Here is a 10,005-nt window from a genome sequence, read left to right as displayed (position 1 = left end):
TTAGATGGGTTTGAGTTTATGGGATATGTTTTGGAGGGGGTTTTGGTTTTTTAAGATAGCATAAACCTTTCACCAGGACGCTGCTCCCTCACCCCAGTGCTCCCTGGCGTGACTGAAATTCTGGAGACTGATGCTCTGCCCCTTTTTCTGTTATTAGTCACCTTTCTTGCCCAATATTCTCACCCCAAGCTTTTGGTGAGCAAGTTTGGTAACAGAACACCCCTTTCCAGTAATTCATTGTGCAATTAAACCACTACGTGATAAATACCAACAAACCCAACATGCAAATACCACCTCCCATTTCTGTCTGCTTTCAAACCAGGATAAGGCCTTGATTTGAGACTTCATTTTTCATCTTCAGTTGTAAAAGAGAACTTGTCTGTCCTGTCTGGCAGGAGGCAAGGCTGGAACTCAAGAAGTGGCCGTGCTGCATTTCACAATGAACAGTTCATTTCTTGTGTTTTCCAGTCAGGATTCCATCATTGGTTCCTCTTTTTAAAGCAGATAAATTCATGTTTTGAGGGTGTATCTAGGGGAGGGTAATCTCCAACTTCTCAACTTTGTGGTGGCATAGTGGGATGGAGAACTGGGAGAGTGGAGAGGGTTTCGGCCCTTAATTTCCTGTGGAAAGGTTCAGCAGAAGAACCATTGAATTTTGGGGTTCTCCTTGCTAGGAGAGTTGGTCAACACTTCCCACAGAAGATCTAAGGACTGACATTTCAGTTTGTCTGGCAAACAAACTGGAAAAATAAAAAAGGTAATTTTGGCTAATAACCATTTTTTTCAGAGAAGTTTTCTTCAAGGGAAAACCAAGACAGGCTCACAGAGCTGTGTGAAAGGAATCACCTGGATAAAAGAGTAAAATTTTACTGGAAAACAGCTGGAAAATTTCCATGTTTAATAAAGACATCTCCATTCCTGAGACAACTTCACAAAACATCTCCATCCAGTTCCTTTTAAAATATTCTCTCCCAAACTGGTTTCAAATTGGCACCAAACGTTGTGCACATCAGCAGCAGGGCACTGCTTGGAGTGGCAGAACCTGCATCACCTGGCCCTGCTCATTCCTGACTTCCCAGACCCGCTTTTGGATGGCCAAGTGGCCCCTTTTGCTCTCCAGGAAATGCTGATCCCCAGCATTTCATCCTGGGAGAAGGAGCAATTTCCTACCTGGCTTTGTCCCACTCAAAGATAGATTAGGACAAATCTGAGCCACAGAGATGATATTCACTTCATAAAAGCAGAGGCCATAAAACACAGGCCACTTTCCACCAGAAATCTCAACGGGGAAATTCAAATATTTCTATTTCCACTCACAAGCCTTCCCCAGCTGTTTGACTATTCATGAAAATCCTTTCAGTTTTCCACAACTGAGTGAGGACTCTTTCCAGGAGTGGCCTGTGGTGAGATTTCCAGTGCACTCTTGCTCTGGATGGACTTAGAATATTAATCTTTTCATGGTATTTTGTCACCACAACCAGTTATTTCACAAAGAAATGAGGCAATTGGTGCCTCATGCAAAAAAAAAAAAAAAAAAAAAAAAAAAAAAAAAAAAAAAAAAAAAAAAAAAAAAAAACCCAAAAAGTAACCCTCCAAGAGCTCCTGCGAGTTTCTGTTATTCAGGCCTCAGAAAAAGGTTTGATTTGGACTTTTTCAGTGGGAATAAGTAATTACAGAAAGGCTTGATTTGGACTCTTTCAGTGGGAATAAGTAATTAGTGCTTTGCTTTATCTCCAGCCTGTTCAAATGGAGTTCAGTGATTGGTGAGGCAGTTTTGGATGGAGGTGCAGTTGCCCTGGCAACAATCGGGAGTGAAATCAGAACCTTTTGAGCAGCCAGTGGAATGTGGTTCCACTTGGATGACAATAGGTCACAGCGTTTTAATGGGCAGAATGCAATCCAGCACAATAGGATTTATTGCCACTGTGACATCAGATTGACACTATTCCTGCAAATTCTTCAGCTTGTGACAGACCTCGCTGAAATCTGTTCAGTGGAAAAACTGGGAAAACTCCATTAATCATTTTGTTTTCCAAATGAACCAGAGCCTGTGTGTGCCAGGGGTTGGGAGGAATAGAGTGAAACCCAGGCTCGCTGCACAGAGCCCTAATGAGAGGCTGTCCAGGGATGGTTCTGGGCACCCAAGGCTCCTTTCTGCAGGGTGCTGACCCAAACCTGCACCAGGGATGGTTCTGAGCACCCAAGGCTCCTTTCTGCAGGGTGCTGACCCAAACCTGCACCAGGGATGGTTCTGAGCACCCAAGGCTCCTTTCTGCAGGGTGCTGACCCAAACCTGCACCAGGGATGGTTCTGGGCACCCAAGGCTCCCTTCTGCAGGGTCCTGGCCCAAACCTGCCAGAAAACTTCTGCCCTCGCTGGGTTTTCTATCACCAAAACAATTCCCAGTGATTTCCAGGATGGTAATTCAGGCTTTTAGATCTGATTGCATCTGCTGACAGATAAGACCTTGCAGGAGCAAGTCCTGAAGCAGCACAGGAAGAAAAGGTTCCCTGTTCAGTGTGGAGGGGCAATATTTCATCCCTCCTGCCTGGACATTTTTCCATCTCCTGCAATAAGGATCCTTTTATTCTGGAAGATCCCAGAGTTCTCTCTAAATGGATACAATGCCCAGGACTGGGACAGGAGAATGTGCTGCCTGCAGCTTTAAGGAAATGCCAAAATCTGCCCTGAACCAAAAGCACAGGTTTTAAATAATTCAAATTTCAATTCTTCAACTGAGGTTATTTTAAAATTTCAATTTTAAATAATTCAGTCTTCTAATATAAACACACAGAAAGGTTGGAATCCCTTGGGATGTCCCTACTGACCTCTGTCACACATAGAAATCCAGAGCCACCTGTTTGGTGGCATCAGAAATGGCTTTTAGAATTTAAGTATTCATGCATAAGGGGAACAGGAATATTGGAATATTCACGGATAAGGAGCACAGTAAAGTTGGACTATTCCTGGATAAGGGGCACAGGAATATTGGAATATCCCTGGATAAGGGGCACAGGAATGTTGGAATACTCATTTCAAGTAGGTGGCCCTGAACCTTTAACCAATTTTCCTTTTGAATCAATGGAGGGGGTTCCCATTCACGTTTTAATATGAAAAGCAGATTTTTCTCCTCAGTCACAGGCTGGTACCCTGCACATCCTTTCATTGTTGATAGGAGGCTTTTACCACAATAAAGCCCCAAGCTGGTGAGCTGTTCCTCTCCTTGGAATTGTTCCTGGAGAACAATTGAGCCAGACAATGACACAACCTGTTGCTTGTCCTCCCCAGTGGGAAACGGGCTCGGGCTCGGAGCTTTGCGTCCGTAAACAGCCAAGGGTGTGGAAGGCAAGGAGTGACCTCAAAGCCGGGTTTTACACGGCAGAACAAAGAGATCTCCGAGCCTGATTGGAAAAACACCCCGAGAGCAAATCCATGGCATAAGATCATAATTATCAACACACGTCACGGCGTGGCTGGAGCCCCTGGCAGCAACTTCAGACACCAGGAGCAGAGTCCTGGGTGACTGCAGACAGCAGCAGGGACATCCCTCCATCCCTGCAGACATCCCTCCATCCCTGCAGCTCTGGCTTGGGCTGGAGGCTCTGATGCCTCAGGATTTTAGCTTTTATATTTTTTATCTATTTGTAATCCTGCAATTTTTCAGTGTGTAACTCTAAACTCCATGTACACTATTTATTATCTTAATTTTGTCTGGCCTCTGTTTTTAGTAGTCCCAAAAAGGCATCAGCCCATCCTCAGGGATGTTTGGGGCCATTATTGCTCTCAGAACACTTTCCCTTTGTTCCAGCACTCCTGGCATTGTTCCAGCACCTCCGTGATCACTTTTTCATTCTGCTTAATCCAAACTTTCTTTCTCTCCCATGATCAGCTTTGAGGTTGCTCCCAAATTAAGATGCGCAAGTGATGTTTTGGTGTTTTTTTTTTTTTTTCCCTTTTTTTTTTTTTTCCTGTGGGAAACACCACTTTGTGTTCTTCAAAGTCTTCACTTCCCGAAGTTCCTCTCATCCTGAGGTGATGGAGCTTAGCTCCACACAGAATGTTCCAGAAGAGGAATTCCACCAGTCTGAGCTTGTGGTTTAGGGCTGGGCAGGCCTTGGGAGTGATCTGGGGTTTCGTTAATCACCTTTGGATTTGGGTTTGAATTTGGAAGGACTCTGAGCAAGTGATGCTGTAATTCCATTTTATTCAGTGAGAACAGGAGTAAAAACGACCCGTGAAAAATACAGGGTACAAAATAGGATAAGATAAATCTCCCACTGAGGCTGAGTACAACACTCTTGAATTTAATTTAATTTTGATGGCTGATCATTTATCCAACTCCAACTAATCTGGAGTGAATCAGGGGACAGTGGCAGTAAATTTCAAACCAGAGGGTGAAATTCTCTTTAGCCACACTCTTGTCTCTGGTGACAGCACCCCTGTAATGGTATTGTGGAATAAATGAGAGAGACATTTATTTCACAGGCCCACAGCACCTGTGAGGCCAAACAGAAAAGTTGTCTCTCAAAACAATGTTAGGGAATTGCTTTGGCAATAAAATCAACCCTAGTGCAGTTTAGATATCATTTTTGTGTGTGTGTGGAGTGTTGACATTTGCACTGTAGCAGGTTTGTATTCGATGTATTTTTGTTAACATGGGCTCTGATAAGATCTGCTCGCTCCTTCACACTGTTTGCCTGGAGAAGTAAAACAGGAAAAACACGGCTGGCTGAGCAGCTTGGTGGCAAACAGCTGGGAATGGGCTGGATTCCCATCCAGGAGCTCCTGCACTCAGCAGGGCTGGGGGAAAACCTTCCACACCAACAATTCCAATCAGAGTTCCACACTCAGAGCTCCAGTCCCGGGCCATCAGGGACACAAATCAGCCTCTGTGCGAGTCACAGGGAGGGAAAGTCCTGTTTAAAACAATCCCTACGTTTAATTTTTCCATTAGAGGCAACTTCTAGGTATATACATTGCTCACATCTACAGACCTGAGTAAGGGACACAGGAATGTTGGAATATCCCGGGATAAGAGGCACAGGAATATTGGAATATTCATGGATAAGCGGTACAGGAATTTTGGAATATTCATGGATAAGTGACACAGGAATATTGAAATATTGATGAATAAGGGGCACAGTAATATTGGAATGTCCCTGGATAAGGGGCACAGGAATTTTGCAATATCCCTGAATAAAGGACCCAGGAATATTGCTGGATAGGGGGTCCAGGAATGTTGGAATATCCGTGGACAAGGGACCCAGGGGTGCTGGAATACCCATGGATAAGGGGTATAGGACTATTGGAATATTCATGGATAAGGAATTCTGCAATATCCATGGATAAGTGGCACAGGAATATTGGAATATTCATGGATAAGGGGCCCAAGGATGCTGGAATACCCCTGGATAAGGGACACAGGAATATTAGAATATTAATGGATAAGGAGCACAGGAATATTGGAATATCCCTGTCCCTTGTGCCCAGGGGTGCTGGAATACCCCTGTTCAGGGGGCCCAGCTGGGAATGCCGTGTCTCCAGGCCGTGCTGTCCCCTGGCCTGTCCTTTGTGCCCAGTTTGCAGCAAACAGGAAGGAGAGGAGCTCAGGAAGCAGAGCTGCTGGGGTGACGTTAGGGAAGCTGTCCCTGGAAGAACCCTGCTGGAATATCAGCTCCTGCCCGCCCCCAGATTCCCAGAGTGTTCATAAATAACCTGCTGTGTTTTGGGAAGGGACAGAACAGCAGTACTGGAGGGTTGGCTCTGTGAAATGAGTGCTCAGCACTCTCTGATCTCACTCCGTCATTGTTCCTAGCCTGGCACTCACCTACTGCTGATTACATTAATTCATTAATTACATCACAGCTATTCACAGCTGCAACAAACTGTTCTCCTGCTCCTGGGCCAGCGAGGGCCGGGGGAAAGGTTCCTCGAGGGATTTTCTGGGGCTCTGAAGGCTGAGAGAAATGCCTGAGGAGCAGGGTGGGGTGGAACCTGCAGAAGGATGGGAGTGAAACTTCCCTGGGCATCAGGACAGACACCCGTGAGCCAGGGGAGGAGGAAATGCTAATTAGTGTCTGATTGCCTCACAGCTAATTTGCATTAAAGCCCAGGGGCCTGCTGAGTTACGGAATAGGTTGGTTACTGGTTTCCAGAGGGAGAAGTGGGATGTAAAATGTATTTTTTCAGCTGTCCCATCCCTGGCAGTGCCCAGGGCGAGCTTGGAGCACCCTGGTCCATGAGAGGTGTCCCAGCCCACGGCAGGGCTGGAAGAAAATTATCTTGGAGGTCCTTCCAACCCAAAGCATTCCATGATGTCCAGCTCTAGGATGTGTCCCAGCTGCAGCAGCTTTAGGAACGGAAACTGCAGGAGCTGGAGCAGAAGTGGAGACTCTTCTGTCCTGCTGAATATCAAAGTGCAAATGGCTCTCAGCTGGTGGAAAAGAACCTGGGCCAGGAATTTCTAGCACCAGGGGATGCCAGTGGCCCAGCTGCCCCATTCCAGTGTGGGATTATACTGCTTCCCTCACATTAAGTGGTTTATTAACCAATATCAAAAATATAAAACATGCAACTCTACAAAAATAACAAAACTCTAATAGAAAATATAATATAACATATATAAAACATATATAAATAATAACTACAAAAACCAATACATTTGATTTTATTAATACTTAAACATAAAAATTTTAATAAGATATATTGCATAAACCTATCTAATCATTCAAAATACATGAATAAAAACATACAATTAAAATATAAATAAAATAAAAAATAATAAGAAAACATAAATAATTTACTCAGTAAATTAAACCTTACACCATAATAAAAAGTAAATTAAATAATTTAATTTATTAAATTAAAATGATTAGTAAAATTTTTAAAAATTAAATAAACATATATGTATAAAAATTATCATAATTATAACAATACCTTACCTACTCCAACACATGCAAAAAAATAATTAGCAAAACCATCCGCAAAATATTCTTAATAAAAAAATTTAAAATTAAAAATAATTAAAATAATTTTTTAATTAAAAGAAAATTAAAAATTAAACCCCAAAATACAAAAAGCTGTTGAAACAGCAGAACTCAGGGTCACCTCTGAGGCTCGGCTCAGGTTCTCCTGCTCGCTGTTTCCCTGCTGGGCCATCCCAGTTCAGTCCCAGTTTGGGTTCAGCTGTGCTGGGCAGCCCAGGAAGGGAGGCTGAGCTGGGGTCGCTGTGCCCAGCCCCTGCTGGCTCAGTCCCTCCTGCAGGAGCTGCTGGGAGCTCAGCGCTCCGAGGAGGAGGAAGAGACTGCCCAGAGGGAACAGTTTTAGGTTTTGTGAAAAACGCCAATCACTTGTTTTTAGATTTTTAAAAGTTTAATAGTAATAAAATGGTTATAAAAATAGTAATATAATTAGAGTAATAAAAATTTCAACAATTGGGATTAGGACAATACAAGACAATAAAAACAAAGGGTTACGGATGGTCCAGGTACCTCTTTCTGGGCAAAATGAGCCCAAAAAAGGCCCCCGTTAACAGAGGATTAACCCTTAAAAGCAATAGCCTGTTGCATATTCATACATTTCATACATGATGCATAAATTCCATTCAAACAAAGGATTCTGTCTGGTCAGCGTCAACTTCTTCCTCTTAATCCAATGGTGTCTCCAGGGCTGAGCGAGGTGGGAAGAAGTTAATTTCTTCTGATAATGGAGCAAAAAATTATTTTTCTCTGAAACATTTAGGTGTCCTGTGGCTGCTGTCTGGTGCGGGTCCTCTCTTTAAAATAAAGTATCTTACATGGCATAGTTTCTATTTTAACATTATGTTATAACCTAAAACTATATTTAACACACTACTTAAGAAAATTAATACAGCATAACTTTCTAACATAACACATATAATATTAATTTTAATATTTGCGAAAAGCCACTCATAAAATACACATTTTTCATGGGTTTCCTCCTTGCCAAAGTGGCTGGGACAAGGAAATGGCAGCGAGGCCCCAAATCAAGAGCTTTGAGTTGCCAGGACTTTCCATTGCTCCTGGTATTTCAGTGTTCACACTGCTGCTCCTGGCTGGAGCCATGCAGTGCAAATAAATTAAAATTGACATTCACAGCTTTCCATGGGTTCTGGGAATTGCTCTGGGTGGGAAGCAGGGAACTGCTTTCCCTTGAGCCTGTGGCTCCAAAATGGGCAACCAGCCTTCACCAAGGAGCAGCTTCCAGTCTGTCTTCTCTGAATTTAAGGGGCCAAACTTCTTCATTTTTATTTTTATTTTTTATTGCTTTTGTTGTAAGCAGATCTGGTTTCACTTAGATGAATTAAATGTCAATAGATCTGTTGCTGTGAGTTGTTCCAGTGGGGATCACGGCACCATTGCGTGACTCAAAATCCCTGCAGAGCTCTGCTGCTCTTTGGTGTCTATGTCTGCTCTTTAAAATGCTCAATAAACACTTTGATATTCACACTTTAGGTCTCTGTCTGTAGGGAGGCATTGAAGAAGGAGTCTAAGCAAAAAATAATATTTTGCTCTGGTTTTGGTGTATTAGAATCAGAATGGTTTGGGTTGGAAGGGACCTTAAAGATCATCCAGTGCTTACTTTTATTTCTTTTATTTTTGTTTAAAATATATAAAATTTTATATATGTATATATTATATTTTAATTGTTTTATTATTTTTTTTCATTAATTAGGGAATTTTGTATTCCCTTTCCCCTTGTAGAGCTGCCCTTCAGCGACTGTGGGGATCTGAGCTGACAAACATTAAATATGTTGGCTTGGATATTTTGGAATATCCTTGAATTAAGGGCACAGGAATGTTGGAATATCCCTGGATAAGGGACACAAGAATATTGGAATATTCATGGATAAGGAGCACAGGAATATTGGAATATCCCTGAATAAGGGACACAGGGATGTTGGAATATCCCTGAATAAGTGGCATGGGAATATTGGAATATTTCTGGATAAAGTGCAGAGGAATATTGGAATATTCATGGATGAGGGACAGAGGAATAATGGAATATCCCTGAATAAGTGGCATGAGAATATTGGAATATCCCTGGATAAGTGGCATGGGATTATTGGAATATTGCTGGATAAGGGCCATGAGAATATTGGAATATCCCTGGATAAAGTGGACAGGAATATTGGAATATTCATGGATAAGGAGCACAGGAATGTTGGAATATTCATGCTTGAGGGGCACAGGAATATTGGAATATTCATGGACAAGTGGCATGGTAATATTGAAATATCCCTGGATAAGGGGCACAGGAATGTTGGAATATTCCTGAATAAGTGGCACAGGAATACTGGAATATTGCTGGATAAGGGCATGGGAATATTGGAATATCCCTGGATAAAGTGGACAGGAATATTGGAATATCCCTGGATATTCCAGGGGATGTTGGAATATTCCTGGATAAGGGACACAGGAATATTGGAATATTCATGGATAAGGGGCCCAGGAATGTTGGAATATCCCTGGATAAGGGCACAGGGATGTTGGAATATCCCTGGATAAAGTGCACAGGAATATTGGAATATTCCTGTATAAAGTGCACAGGGAGGTTGGAATATCCCTGGATAAGCGACACAGAAATGTTGGAATATCCCTGGATAAGTGCACAGGGAGGTTGGAATATCCCTGGATAAAGTGCACGGGAATGTTGGAGTATCCCGGGATAATCAGTTGGCTCAAACTGACCAGGAGCAGGGTTGGATGGGATATTGGGAAGGAATTCCTGGCTGTGGGGTGGGCAGGCCCTGGCACAGGTGCACAGAGCAGCTGTGGTGCCTCTGGATCTCTGGAATGTCCAAGGCCAGGCTGGGCTTGGAGCAGCCTGGGACAGTGGCAGGACAGACCAGAAGCAGAAGGATTGGCTGTGAGTAGCAGAAGTCCCTTTGCAACAAGAAGAGTGAGAGGAAGGAAGGAAGGAAAGAAGGAAGAGCCTTAATGCTGCCCCACAATAGATTTATTTAGGTTTTGTGGGTGGTGGATT

This window comes from Pyrgilauda ruficollis, unplaced genomic scaffold (genome assembly GCF_017590135.1).
Source record: "Pyrgilauda ruficollis isolate IOZ18807 unplaced genomic scaffold, ASM1759013v1 scaffold72, whole genome shotgun sequence".
Taxonomy (NCBI): Eukaryota; Metazoa; Chordata; class Aves; order Passeriformes; family Passeridae; genus Pyrgilauda; species Pyrgilauda ruficollis.
Note: the sequence above shows the minus strand (reverse complement) of the source record.